Source organism: Chiloscyllium plagiosum, unplaced genomic scaffold (assembly GCF_037043375.1).
Source record: "Chiloscyllium plagiosum isolate Xiang-an unplaced genomic scaffold, Cpla_swu_hap1 HiC_scaffold_13, whole genome shotgun sequence".
In the NCBI taxonomy this organism is placed as follows: Eukaryota; Metazoa; Chordata; class Chondrichthyes; order Orectolobiformes; family Hemiscylliidae; genus Chiloscyllium; species Chiloscyllium plagiosum.
The window spans coordinates 88,788,310-88,803,697 of record NW_028270151.1 but is presented as its reverse complement, the minus strand read 5'-3'; the positions used below and the strand labels follow the sequence as shown (position 1 = coordinate 88,803,697).

The following is a 15,388-nucleotide window of genomic DNA, read 5'->3' as shown; positions in this document are numbered from 1 at the left end:
ATAAATTTCAACATTCAATTTGCCTTCCTTAATGCATGCTGTACCTGCATGCTAGCTTTTTTTTGGGATTCATGCATGAGGACACCCATATCCCTCTGCACTGAAACATGCTGAAGTTTTCTTCATTTAAATAAGATGTTGCCTTTCTATTCCTCTGACTGAAATGGGTATCCTCACACTTACCCACATTAAGTTTTATACACCAAAGTTTGACCCTACCTAACTTAGATTAGATTACATTGTGGAAACAGGCCCTTCGGCCCAACAAGTCCACACCGACCCGCCGAAGCGAAACCCACCCATACCCCTACATTTACCCCTTACCTAACACTACGGGCAATTTAGTATGGCCAATTCACCTGACCGCCCACTTTTTTGTATCCAGTTGTAAATTTCTTATTTCTTCATCAATACTTACTTTAGTGTCATTTGCAAATTTGGCTATTGTATACTTTATTCCTGCATTCAAGTCATCCATTTTGTTGTAAATAGTTGGACTCAAGGACCAAACTCTACGGCACTCTACTAATCGCCAACCAGGAAGAGTCATTTATTCAACTCTCTACTTTCTGTTGCTTAGTCAATCCTCTATCCAAGTTAACAAATTATCCCTAATCTTATGTAATATTTCCTTTTGTATTAATCTTTTATGCAGTACCATACCAAATGCCATCTGGAAGTCCAGATATACTGCATCAATAGGATCCCTGTTATCCACAATTGATTGTCATATCTTCAAAATTTCTAGCAAATTAGCTAAACATGATTTACCCTTTGTAAAACCATGCTGATTCTGATAGATTGCATTTTGATTTTCAAATGTCCTGTATTCTCCTTAATAATGGATTCTAAGCATTTCCCAAAGACATATATTAAACTAACTGGTCTGTTGTTTCCTACTTTCTGTTTCCCTCCTTTTATGAATAAACATTTTCTATTTGCAGTTTTTTCAATTCACTGGAACATTGCCACATCCAGGGTTTAGATCTGCATAGATCATAGAATAATAATCAACTAGGGAATCAGCCTTTTCAGGTTTCAAATCTCATCTCATCTCTTTGATCTATTCCTAGCTGGTAGGCTAAGTATAATCCATCAAGAGAGCTTTCAGTTTACTGTGTGCATTTATGTATGGGCAAGCTGCTCATGGTAAGACTTATGTTACTCAGTTTCTCAACAACAAGGACTTACATTGATGCACCAATGATAATGTAGTAAACCTTGATGATGTTCCTCGCCAGAGTTTCATCAAACAAATGAGTCACAGATAGAGAGAATCAGAGGATTGAACAAAATCTTAGTGAAATAGGGTAAGTATTATAGAATGTCTTACAAGAGGACAGAGTATTTCTAAAAAGTGAAATTCAGAATTTGGACCAATGCAGCCAATGCAATGGCTAACACTGTGGTGTTTGAGACCAGGGAAGGGCAAGAGGCCAAAATTGCATGATCAATGAGAACTGGGAGGTGTTGGACAGGAGAATGTTAAAGAGCTAGAAAATGGTAAAGCAGTGGAGGTATGTGAAAAAGAGCAAAAGAATTTTAGAAATTAGATGCTTCTGGAACTAGAGTCAAACTGGTTCATCGAGCTCATTGAGCAACAGAGGAAGGGAACTTGGTGCCAGTAAGGATATGTGTGGCAGATCTTTAGATGAGATCAAGTGGATGATTGGCGGAAGATGGGAGACCAGTTGAGAATAGGATGCAATGGCCAGGTGTAGAAGTAACAAAAGCATTGTTGTGGGTGTTATCAGCAGATGAGCTCAAGTAAGGATAGAGCTGCATGATCACTCAAACCCTTATAATATTCTGCCCTTCATTCATGTCCAAAGATTCTTCTTCAGAACTTCAGAACTTGAAACATTAACTGGGCTTTGTCTCCCCACAGCTGCTGCCAAACCTGCTGAGTTTCTCCAGCAATTCCTTTTTTTGTTTCTGATTTTTCACATTTGCAGTTCATTCGATTTTTTATCACATTAATCCTGTCTCACCTTGCCATTCAGTATAGTTACAAAGCCAGGAAGCTTGCCAGCAGGCCCTCAGTCAAGGGTGATAGCCTTCGCTCCAGGCAGGGGTGGAGGGGTGTGAGCTCTTGGCAGGGGTAGCCTCCAATCTTAGTGCAGGGGCTTGGACATGGTCAATCGGTCACTTGGGACAGTCAGAGGCAGGGTGCTCTCTGCCATAACGAGGTGAGGAAGCTGAATGTTGGACAGCCCACCATCCATCTGGACACATCCTGCCCTACTGTGGGCTGTTTTCCTCCTGGAATGAGAAAGCAGCAGGCATTACAGGAGATGAAAATGGATGGCGCAGCTATTCCTGTTGATGGTGAGGTGCCCCAAGTGAGTGAGTGGGCAGCATAGAGGGCATGCATGATTAGTGATGTCAGTGGTTAGGGTGGGTGAGAGTGGGTGAGGGAAGATGTTGCAGGCAACAGTGAGAATGGTAGAGCATGAGCCTTGGTAAGAGGTGGGTACAGCAGCAGAGTTAGAGTGAGGGTGAGGTATCAGAGAGAAGATGGTGACACTTACACTGATAGACTTCCCAGAGCGCTGGGCATTCCTCCAGATGCTGAGACTGCACTAAACTGGGTGGCAATGTCAGGCCAGACAGGCGTGGTCTGGTGTTGTGGCCTCTACGACTGGTCATGAAAATGAGGACATCTTGCCTATGCACCAACCAATCCAATCAAACCTCCAGATCCATGACCACACAGCAGGCACCAATTCCCCAATGTTTGTTGTGCCCGAGGAAAATGTTTGGGATATGCAGGGCAGAGCCAGACTGACAGAGGTTGTCCAGGCTCATGACAGCTTTTTAAAAATGGCAACAGCACTGGGGATGTGGTAAATTCCACAGATAACTGGCGAGTGGTGCATTGTTCTCGGAACAGAGTGTGGTAAGATTATACTGGAGAGTGACGCCATGGGGTAGGGGCAGAGGCTAATGAAGTGGATTTAATAAAATATGATAAGCCTATCCACTAGGCCTCATGGAATAAGAAAAACCCTCCAAGAAGCTTGAGGCAACTCATGCTTGGAAAAAAAGTAAGATTCAGGCCATTTAGTCTGTTCCTCTCTTACAGATGCTACCAGATCAGCACTTCCCATGTTTATTTCAAATTTCCAGCAGATGCAGTATTTTGCTTCATTTGAATCCTAATGACACTGCCTGAGGTGTTGTAACCAACAGAGCTTCATCATGTTTATGCTGAAGAATGCTTTTCAATACTGAACTGTATTCATGTTCTGGGTGCAACATCTGCAGTGTGATTCATAGAATCGTGGAATCCCTGCAATGTGGAAACAGGCCTTTCGACCCAACAAGTCTACACCTACCCTCCGAAGAGTATCCCATCCCAAACCTATTCCCCTACCCTATATTTACCCCTGACAAATGCAACTAGCCTACACACCCCTGAAGATTATGGGCAGTTTAACAAGGCCAATTCACCTAACCTGCACATCTTTGGACTGTGGGATGAAACCGCAGCACCTGAAGGGAACCCACACAAACACTGGGAGAGTGTGCAAACTCCACGCAGATAGTCTGCCCAAGGCTGGAATCGAACCCAGGTTCCTGGCGCTGTGAGGCAGCAGTGCTAACCACTGGGTCTACCAGGTTACCTGGGAAATATGCTACATTTATTTTCAGCCCTCCAATACCATAAAAATCCAGTTGGAGTCTCTGAGGGAAAACTTCTTAAATTCCAGTGTATAATTTCATCTGCATGTACTAAAAAGCAAAAACTGGCATTAAACCATGCAGCCAAATCTCTTTCTGGCCAATATAATTAACCTTCTTGTTCCTCAAAACGGATAGTGATATTGCTACCATTAAATGTAAGGCATTAATTGTTAGATTGTCTCCTGTTAGAGATGTTTATTGCCTGCCATTTGTGTGGTGTGAATCTTACTTGCCACTGAAACCTGGATATTGTCCACATCTTTTGGCATTTGAAGATGGACTGCTTCAACAGATGAGCAGTCGTGAACTTTGCTGAACATTGTGCAACCACTGTGAATGTCCCTACTTTTAACCTTATGATGGAGGGAAGGTCATTGATGAAGGAGCTGAAGATAGTTGGACCTTGGACATTACCCTGAACAACTTCTGCAGAGATGTATTGGACCTGAGACGACTGACCTCCAACAACCACAACAATCTTCCTTGTCTGGAGAGGATTCCAACTTGTAGAGAAGTTCCCCATGATCCAATGATGATCAGTGTTGCTAGGGCTCCTTCTTACTACACTGAATCAAATTCTACCTTCATCGCAAGGATGGTCACTCTCACCTCATCTTTGTAATTCAACTGTCCATGTTTGAAATAAGGCTTTGATGCAGAGAGGAGGTGAATGACTCTATGACCCCTTTATACACAACTATGTGTATGAACAGTTTATTTCTGGTAAATGTCACTCAGGAGTGAATTCATGATCCTTTCTAGCATTGTGCTGATGATCAAAAGTAAATGGATTAGGCAGCAATTGACTGTGTTGGGTTGTCTCATCAAATTCATCCGATTATCTTAAATTGGTTATTAACGTAGCTGTTAGTGCAAAGGGATTGTTCAGCAAGTGTCAGCTAAGCAAGGAACCGCATTTAACAGCAGATGTTGTGATTTGAGTTTTGCAAGAGTGAGAGGTTGAGGACAGTATGTAATCTGTCTTTGAGGAAAATGTTATTTGATCCAAATCAAGCTCAACTAACATCCTTTAATTTATGGAGTCATAGAGTGAAACAGATCCTTTGGTCCAACCAGTCCACACCAACCATGTTGCCAAATTAAACTGGTGCCAGCTACCTACGTTTGGCCCATATCTCTCCAAACCTTTCCCATTCATGTACTTATCCAGACATCTTTGAAATGTTGTAACTGGGCCTGAATCCATTACTTCCTCTGGCTGTTCCTTCCACACAGGAACCATTCTCTACATTTAAAAAGTTGTCCCTAATATCCTTTTTAAGTTTTTCTCCTATTAATTTTAAAATATGCCCCCTTGTTTTGAAGGCCCCCACCCTAGGGAAAAGACCTAATCATCTTATCTATGTCCCTATTGATTAGATAAACTTCTATAAAGTAAACCTCAACCTCTTATGCTCCAGTGAAAAGAGCCCCAGCCAATCCAGCCCGTAGAGTGATAATCGAGAAGTGAATGAGGATACTAATATTGATGTGGTGCATGTGGACATCACTTGATGAAATGGAACACAATAGACTTGATAGTAAGGTTATAATCTATAGCATGAAAGGGAAAATAGCAACATAGGAAACAGTGTAGTGGTTACGATTACCTTTTGGCTTAGAGAAAGGCTCAGAGTTGAGTTTCTTATGGATCAGTGTTCAGATACATTATGCTTCCAGTATATTAATAAACTAGACCATAGTGTACATGATACAATTTCAACATTTGTGGATGATGTAAAACTTCCAAGTATTAGAAATTGTTAGTGGAGGACAATAGTAAACTTCAAAAAACATAGCCAGGTTGGTTATACTGGGAGGCAAAGTGAATAGCAAATTTAATGCAGAGAGGTGTGAAATGATCCATATGGTAAGATCAACTTGGAGAGATAATATAAAACAAAGATAACACTTGCAAAGCAGATCTGAGAGCAGGGGAACATGAGTACATAAGTACATAAGTCATTGAAGGTGGCTGGACAGCTTGAAAGAGCAATTGATAAAGCATAAAACATCTGATATTTATTGGCAATGGTACCAGGTGACAAAGAGTGATGTTAACCTGGAATATGACATACATCTAGCCTCAACTGGAACATTGCACTATGTTCGAGGATGTGAAGGCATGAGAGAGGATGCAAAAAGATTTCATGGGAATGGTTCCAGTGACAAGGACATAAACAGTGCAGCCTATGAAATAGCCTGGAGAAGCTGGGGAAGTTCTCTTTGAGGAAGAGGTGATTGAAAGGAGATTTGATGGAGATTTTCAAAATCCTGAGACATCTGGACAGAGAATATTTATTTCATTCATGGGATGTAGGCATTGCTGGCTGTGCTAGCATTTATTGCCCATCCTGCCCATGAGAAGGTGATGGTGAGCTGCATTCTTGAACCACTGCTCTCCATTTGATGTAAGTAGAACCATAAAGCTGCTAGGGAGGGTGTTCTATAGTTTGACTTAAGATACAGGTGGAATGCAGATATGTTTCCAAATCAGGATGGTGAGTGGCTTGCAGGGAAACTTGCAGGGTGTCTTCCAGCGCAAGGAGTTGAACTTGGCCAAGTGTTGCATACGCACATTCCAAGGTCCAGGACTACATGCTGAGGGATGCACTAAAGCTTGGGGCAGCTGCCACCAAGGCACAGTGGGGAAAGACCACTGTCTGAGGTCTTCTGCTGAAGTTAAATGGAGGTCCATTCAGTTATTGAACCTTCCTAGTGCCTCAAATGCATGTAATTCTTGTCAAATAAGAGCTGCTTTTGGTTTGTTTTTTGGATACAGTCAAACTCCAATGTTCATTGGTTACCTTGATATGCTGCTGTACAGAACTGAACTGTGTTTGTGAAGATAAGTTTTATGAATAAAGTATATTTTTGAAATTAAAAAAAAATGCTGCAAACCCAGTTGAGCAGCTATGTTTTTTAGGACCCAACCAGCTCGATCAATAGTACTGCAACTGAGCCACTGTTGATGACAGATGTTAAAGTCCCCCACCCAAAGTACATTCTGAACCCTTGCCATCCTCAGTGCTTCCTCTGAGTGTTGTTCAACATGGAGGAACAGTGATTCATCAGCGATTCATCAGCTGATGTCTGAGGGTCATGACAAGTAGCGTGGGGTTTTGATTGGTGATGTTACATCTTAATAAGCAGGACCTTTTTTTGTCCCTGTTTGATCTGATGCCATGGCAGTTCATGGGGTCTGAAGTCAATGTTGAAGACTCTCAGTATATCGCTGGGCTGCCACCTCTGCTGGGTCAGTTTTGCCAGTGGGACAAGATATTTCTCGGGATGGTGTTGTTTTGGACATTACACGTATGACATAATTCCATGAGTATAACAATGTCAAGTCAATTCTCCCAGTTTTGACACAAGATATTTATTCGGGGGTCTTTGCAAGGTTGGCAGGGCTGCTGTTGTTTCTGGTGCCTTACTCAATGCCATGTAGCTTCCTTGTTATTTCTGAGATCTCTGAGTGGCTCATTTGACCATTTCAGAGGACAGCTAAGAGCCAATCACACTGCTGTGAATTTGGAGAAGCATTTTGGCCAAAATAGTCTAAGGACAAGAATTTTCCTTCTTTCAAGGATATTAGTGATTGTGCCATGGTAGGTTTACTAATCTAGTGACAAGTAATCCAGAGATAATACCACTATGCTATTGGTGGAAAGATCAAAACTAAGAGGGCACTAGCTTACAGTATATGGTTAGAAAAAGAAAGGAAAGGTTGGGAAAAGCATTTTTACAGAGCAATTGGTTATGATCTGGAATGTTCTGCCTCAAACTCTGGTGGAGGCATGTTCAGTGAGAGATGTCTCAAAAGGCATTATCTGAATGGCATAAAAACTGTACGGAAGAGGCAAGCTAGAAGGGGCCAGTATGGACATGATGGTTAGAATGGACTCCTTCTGTGCTGTAACCATTTTATAATTTTAATTTATCTCCATCTTGTATCACATCTTGATACGATCAGGTTTGGAGCATTACAAAAAACAACTTGGAAGCATGGGAATAACGCAGGCAACGATCTCTCAGTCTGATATCAGAACTGAGGTGTCATTCTTATCACGGAAGATTGAGTCGGTTAGACTCTTTGATAGAAGACTTTAAAACTATGAAAGTGTTTCATACACAGAAAGACAGGAGACTCGCAGCAAAGACTCAAACCAAGGGGACCTTAAATATAAGATTATAAATCCAAACTGAAGTTCTGGAATAACTGGAACTTCTTCAGCTAGAGAGTGGTCGAGGCCAGAAACAGTCACATTTAAGCTGAAGTGCATTAAATCCTTAAGAAGTAAAAGGATTGATGAGTTGTTTGAAGGAGGATTGGATGGAGGACTATGTGGAGTATAATAACTAGCATGGCTCTGTAAGATCTGCTTCTGTACTGCAAGTACTTGGAGAATTAGAATTAGAATCCCTACAGCATGGAAACAGGCCCTTCACCCCAACATGTCCACACCGACCCTCCGAAGAATAACCCACCCATTCCCTATCCTTTATGTCCCCCTGATTAATGGACCTAACCTACAAATCCCTATGGGTAATTTAGCATGGCCAATTGACCTAACCTGCATATCTTTGGATAGTGGGAGGAAACCAGAGCACCCAGAAGAAACCCACATAAACACAGGGAGAATGTGTAAACTCCACATGGACAGTCACCCAAGGCTGGAATCGAACCTGGGTCCCTGGTGCTGTGAGCCACCATGCCACTCAATGGATGAACTTGAGAATGTTTCCTTTCTTGTGACTAAATGAATTCAGAATTTCTTTGATAAATAAACATCATATGCGTACTGATCCATTTAGCAATTGTGCATATATTCACACAAGTACTTACTCTTGTGTATATGCACCCTCTCTCTCACACACATAGACCCTTATGCACACACTTGTGCATACACCCTCTCTCACATACACTTACCCTCATGCATACAATGATGTAAACACCATCACTTTGTCACACACATGCACACTTGTGCACACAGTCTCTTTTGCACGCGCACAGCCTCTCTCTCTCTCACACATACACACACACTTTTCAGAATGCACCTGCCTTAAATAATCCTTTGTAGGTTTGGAATCTATGTATTCTGTGGATATTGTCAAATCTTCTTACTTAACTTGTTTCTCAGTCTCAATGTATCCAGGATAAAAATGCCTTTTGCTCATTTCCGGTCTGGTTGTCTTTTAATATTAGTAAGTAAAATTAGTTTGGCGCAGTCTTAAAACCAATTCCTTGTGGGCACGAGTCCACAGTGTTAAGCGTCCCATTATTCTATTCTAATTGGTTTTCACACTTGGAGAATACTTAATGATAGTTTATGGGAGATGTTAATGTTGCACTGATGCAGCAAAGGCTATTATTCTCAGCAGAAGACATTGTTGTGACCTTTCCCTTCATGACAAAGAGCAAACAGAGTCCTATTGGTCATTTCTGGTGGAATTAAATTTAGAAATAGTTATGTGAAATCCTTAAAAGCCTTGGTTTATATTTAAGAGTGCCATGCACATTTCTGTGTCCCTCCATTATAGAAAGAATATGAGGCACTAGGGAAAAGTTCAATAAAATGATTATACTAGAACTGAAGACATTTAATTATCAGGTGAGACTAAATAGGATTTTCTCTGAATCATTGAAAGACACAGCACAAAAAGAGGCCATTTGGTCCCTATTTCTTGTGCTAGCACAAACTGAAACAAAGTATTGCACCATTGTCATAAATGCTGAACATACCAGCATGGTAATGTTTCAAAATGTTTTCTTTAATTTCAGGTCTTTGAGTAGAAAGGAATAGTTTGATTAGGGTTAGTCAACATGGTTTTGTGAAGGATAGATCATGCCTCACAAACCTTATTGAGTTCTTTAAGAAGATGACCAAATAGGTGGATGAGGGTAAAGCGGTTGATGTAGTGTATGTGGATTTCAGTAAAGCATTTGATAAGGTTCCCCATGGTGGGGTATTGCAGAAAATACAGAGGCACGGGATTGAGGGTGATTTAACGGTTTGGACCAGAAATTGGCTAGCTGAAGGGAGACAGAGGATGGTGGTTGATGGAAAATGTTCATCCTGGCGTTCAGTTATTAGTGGTGTACTGCACTGATCTGTTTTGAGGCCACTGCTGTTTGTCATTTTTATAAATGACCTGGATGAGGGTGTAGAAGCATGGGTTAAAAAATTTGTAGATGACACTAAAGTCATTGGAGCTGTGGACAATGTGAAGGATGTTTCAGTTTACAGAGGTACATGGATAACCTGCAGAGCTGGGCTGAGAGGTGGCAAATTAACTTTAATGCAGAAAGATGTGAGGTGATTCACTTCACAGCAATATAGAGTACTGGGCTAATGGTAAGATGCTTGGTAGTGTGGATGAGCAGAAAGATCTCTGTGTCCATGTGCATACATCCCTGAAAGTTGCCATCCAGGTTGATAGGGTTGTTAAGAATTCATATGGTGTGTTAGCTTTTATTGGTAGAGGGATTGAGTTTCGAAACCATGAGATCATGCTGCAGCTGTACAAAGCTCTGATGTGGCTGAACCTGGAGTATTATGTACAGTTCTGGTCACTGCATTGTAGGAAGGATGTGGAAACTTTGGAAAGGGTGTGGAGGAGATTTACCAGGATGTTGCCTGGTATGGAGGGAAGGTCTGATGAAGAAAGGCTGAGGGACTTGAGACTGTTTTTGTTAGAGAGAAGAAGGTTAAGAGGTGACTTAATAGAGGATAGATGGGTTTCAGATTGGTTTCAAAGTTCAGTACAACATCCAGGGCCAAAGGGCCTGTACTGCACTGTAATGTTCTATGTTCTATATTCTACGTAATAGTATATTACAGGGTAGAAAGTAGCCTTTTGTCCCATCATGTCTGTTCTGGTCATCAAGCATCTAATTATTATTGTTTCATTTTCCAGCACTTGGCCCAGGCCTTGAATGATACTGCATTTCAATTGCTCATTTAGAAACTGAATTGGCTTTCATTATTGGCAGAGTTGAGTTTAAGAGCTGTGAGGTTTTGCTGCAGCTCTGTAAAATCCTGGTTAGACCACACTTGGAATATTGTGTCCAGTTCTGGTCACCTCATTATAGGAAGGACGTCGATGCTTTAGAGAGGGTGCAGAGGAGATTTACCAGGATGCTGCCTGGACTGGAGGGCATGTCTTATGAAGAGAGGTTGAGTGAGCTAGGGCTTTTCACACTGGAGAGAAGAAGGAAGAGAGGTGACTTGATAGAGATGTACAAGGTAATGGGAGGCATAGATAGAGTAGATAGCCAGAGACTTTCCCCCAGGGCTGAAATGGCTGTCATGACGGGTCATAATTTTAAGGTGATTGGAAGAAGGTATAGGGGTAGCTTCTTTGTATAGAGGTTGGTGGATGCGTGGAATACACTGCCAGCGGTGGTAATAGACTTAGAGACGTTAGGGACATTTAAGTGACTACTGGACAAGCAAATGGATGGCAGTATACTGAGAGGTACGTAGGTTAGGTTGATCTTAGATTAAGATAAATACTTGGCACAACATCATGGGCCGAAGGGCCTGTACTGTGCAGTACTGTTCTATGTTCTAAAAGTCTTCAGGGTTCCCATCTCTATCACCCTTTTAGGCAGTGAATTCCAGATATCAACTACCCTTGCAGTGAAAACATTTCTGTTTTAAAATCCTCCAAATCTTTTGCCCCTTACCATAACTCTATTTCCCCTAGTATTGATCCTCTACTAAGGGGAACAGTTTATGTCTACATTCTATTAATTTAATGCACCTCAAAGAAGTCCCTACTCAAACCTCTCTGCTCCAAGGACAGTAACCCCAATCTACCTTATGCCTGTTCATAATTGAAACTCTCCATCGCAGGTAACATTCTGGTGGATCTCCTCTGCACCCTCTCCAATATAATCACGTCCTTCCAATAGTGCAGCAATCAGAACTGCTGACAGTACTCCAGTTGTGAAATATTAGAGTCTGCAAGGGGAGACAGTGAATGACAAGATGGGTTTTGATGCTGAAGGAGACTATTCAGCCCATCGTGTCTGCACCAGCTCTATTATCTAGTGCAGCTCTATTACCTAATGCTAATCCTCTGCCTTTTTCCTATATTCCTACACACTATTACCATCCAAGAAAAAAGCCTCCTTGAATGCCTCAATCAAATCTGCCTCCATCACATTTCCATGAAGTTGGGATAAACACTGAAGTCCAGAGAAATGACCATGTTATGTGAATGGCATGAGAACAGAAACTCAAGCAGAAACACATTGTTATGTGGGCTAGCAATATCCTGACTGAATACTATTTAAGATACAGAGACACAGGCATTCCTGTGGGAAAGAAGGTTGAATGGGTTGTACTACACACCAAGCAGAAAACTGATGAGAGTTTGGGTTTAGTTCAGTACAATTGCAGCTTTTTAAGGTTTAAGGAATGGGAAGTTGCCAAGATATGCCTTGCTGGTGTTAATTATATCTAGATATCCTGAGCTGAGTGGAACATTTGTTGAAGGAGGCTGCAAGTTTTGACCTGCCATTGTGTGAAGAAGTGAACCTGGTGGAGAGCTGGGAGTTAGAGCGGGATTGTTACTAAAATATTACATGTCTGCCAAATATGAGTTCACACAGAATTGTTGCGTAAAACACATCTGTTGGTTTATATGAAAGTAACTTTTCTTTAATTTGATCTATCGATTGCCAGTTAATTAATGTTTGATCTATATTGATTTTAGGTTGAACAGGCTGTACTGAATTGTCTTAAACATACCCCATTTACTATGTATCATGCCTATGTCCATCCCTCTCCTCCAGTGCTAGCCCGATCCTGCTACTCACTTCAGCCAACTGCTGATCAGCACCACCACATACCCATGTGGACTGGCATCTCTGGAACTGGTACCATATTTTAAATGCTCTATGCATCCAGACAAACACTGACATACTGGATGATTAGATGTTCTTTGTTCACACTGTGACGGACAAGGGAAAAGTGCCACCCTTATGGGTAGATGGGTCCTGCAGTTCCTTTATGCCTGGGGAACCATGTCTCACAAATTTACTTAAGCCTTTTAAGGATGCAACCAAAAGATTGATGAAGTCTGAGCAGTACACGTCATCTAAATGGTCTTTAGTAATATCTTTGATAAGGTTCTGCATGGTAGACAGATTAGTACAATTAGATCACATGGGATTCAGGGTGAGCTTACCAACTGGATACAAAACTAGTTTCATGGCACCAGACAGAGGGTGGTGGTGGAGGATTGTTTTTCAGACTGAAGGCCTATGACGAGCAGTGTTCCACAGGGATCAGTGCTGGGCCCACTATTCTTTACTATTTATATAAATGACTTGGATGAGAACTGAGGAGGCATGCATAGTAAGTTTGCAGGTGACACCAAAGTTGTAGACAGTGAAGAAAGTTATCTAAGATTACAAAGAGATCTTGATCAATTGGGCTAATGAGCTGAGGGGTGGTCGATGGAATTTAATTTGGATAAATTCAAGGTCTTGCATTTTGGTAAATATCAAAACTAGGAGGCACATTTTTAAGGTAAGAGGAGAAGGATTTAAAAGGGACCTGAGGGGTAACATTTTCACACATAAGGTCGTTCATATGTGGATTGAACTGTGAGAGGAAGGTAGATGCAGGTGCAATTACAACATTTAAAGGGCATTTGGACAAGTACCTGAATATGAAAGATTTTGAAGGGTAAGGGCTAAATGCGGATGGGGGCCAGTTTAATTTGGAAAACCTGATTGGCATGGACAGGTCGGACTGAAGAGTCTGTTTCCATGCTATATGACTATATGACTCTATGAGTAGTGAAGAATAATGATTAAGCTTAGCTTTGTCTTGACATAAAAGCCCTACTCAAAACAGATGTCTAGAAGGAAGGATCAGGAGTAAGGTTCCTGGTTGTTTCTGTTTCTTTTCTGGCTTCTCCAACCCAGGGATGCTGAGGCTGAAAGCTAGATTGTCCCCAGTGGCAGGGAATTTAGTGTCATCCAGAAGGCAGTATCAGGACCACAGTATTCTGTGTGGTTTGCTATTTCATGAACAATACACCCACTGACTAGCATACAGATGAAATGCAAGATACTTACATCCTGAAAGCTCAAATTCAATACCATCGCTCCAAGTGTCAGCAGGAAAACTTTAAAGTAATTAGCACAGCACTCCTCTTGCAAATATTATTCTATAAAACAGATTATTCTCTGTACTTATTCAGACTGATTAGCTGTAATGTAATTCCCACTGTGGAATCAATTTGCCCTGAACACATTCTGACTGTAACTGCTATCCTGGGTAGCAGATGGGCGGCAGAGACTGCGTCACCAACTTAACATAGGTTAGGAAAATAGCACAGAGCACTTGGCAATCACTGACAGGCCATAATTAACATTTATTGCTCATCACCAGCTTCTTATTGTTCATCATGAATGGCCTTTTGTGCTTGCAGAACAATCACTGTATAGAGAGAATGCCGCTTTGGCCTGTGGTTGAAAGCCTGATCAATGACAGAATGACTGATGGTGCATACTGCCACAGTGCAAGAGAGAGTAAGAGAGAGAGCAAGATGTTCTTATTTACAGACATCCCATTGCTTTCTTTCCTGTCTACAAGTGACCATTGGATCTTATCTGGCCTGCAGGAATACAAAGCCACGAGCCATCGTCCATGTTTTACTGAATCTGGTTATAGGCTGGAGTCCATGGTCTTCAGAGCTGAAACACGTTTGAATTCTCAGCCAATGTTCAAATGCAACACCCTCAAGCATGCCCAGCAACAGGCATATGCACACCTCCGCGCACATGCATTCACTCCAGATACAATGTCCAAACTCTGCCTCAAGGTGGCTGAAAGTTGAGTATTGCCAGCCCTGTGATTGGTCCAACCTGCCCTGCCATCCTTAATAAAACGGTAAACTCGCTTGGTGGCAATGGGTGGCTCTGTGATTATCACTGCTGCCTCACAGTGCCAGGATCCCACGTTCCAGTCCAGTCGTTGGCGACTGCCTGTGTGGAGTTTGCACATTCTCGCTGTGTCTGCATGGGTTTCCTTTGGGTGCTCCAGTTTCCTGTCACAGTCCAGAGATGTGTTGGTTTTGTGGATTGGCCATGATAAATTGCTCCATAGTGTACAGGGATGTGCAGGCGAAGTGGACTTGCTATGGGAATAGGGGCGTTATGTGGATAGGTAGGGGTGTGGATAAGGTGGAGACTCAATGAGCCAAATGGCCTCTTGTAGGAATTCTATGAGATGTTTGAAGATCAGGCCATCTTCAGGAAGATTGCTGAGTTCATCTAATTGCTAGTAAAGGCCTCTCAGTTGGATCTGTGACCTGATTCCCACAGCATGCAGTAAAATCAAGCCCAACAAGGAAAAGGTACTCTTCTCTCACACTGAGAAGGAGAGATGATGCAGAGATGAAGGCAATGCAAGGTCATGATTATATTCCCACTTCAATTTGTTAGCGATCTTTCCATATGTTCTGTCATTTTCTTTCTGAAATGACCTCGAGTGGAATAGGAGCTGAGAAACTGGATGTAAACGACAGGAAAAGTAAGTATTTAAAATCAGAGCATTGTAAAACAACTTCTAACACAGCTAAAGGTAGACAAGCAGGAGTCTGGAAGAACACAGCAAGCCAGGCAGCACCAGGAGGTGGTGAAGTCAATGTTCAGGGTTTGTTCCAACACAGCAAAAAG

At 41.9% G+C, this 15,388-nt stretch overlaps 1 long non-coding RNA gene across 1 annotated transcript in view; it reads right to left on the bottom strand.

The window, feature by feature from the left end:
- The window catches only part of LOC148148376 (uncharacterized), a 64,121-nt gene extending 50,222 nt beyond the window's left edge, over window positions 1–13,899 (bottom strand). The window contains exon 1 of the long non-coding RNA XR_015759050.1: window positions 13,784–13,899. This is a non-coding gene — a long non-coding RNA (uncharacterized LOC148148376). The remainder of the gene's footprint in view (window positions 1–13,783) is intronic.
- Window positions 13,900–15,388: the final 1,489 nt, after the last annotated feature.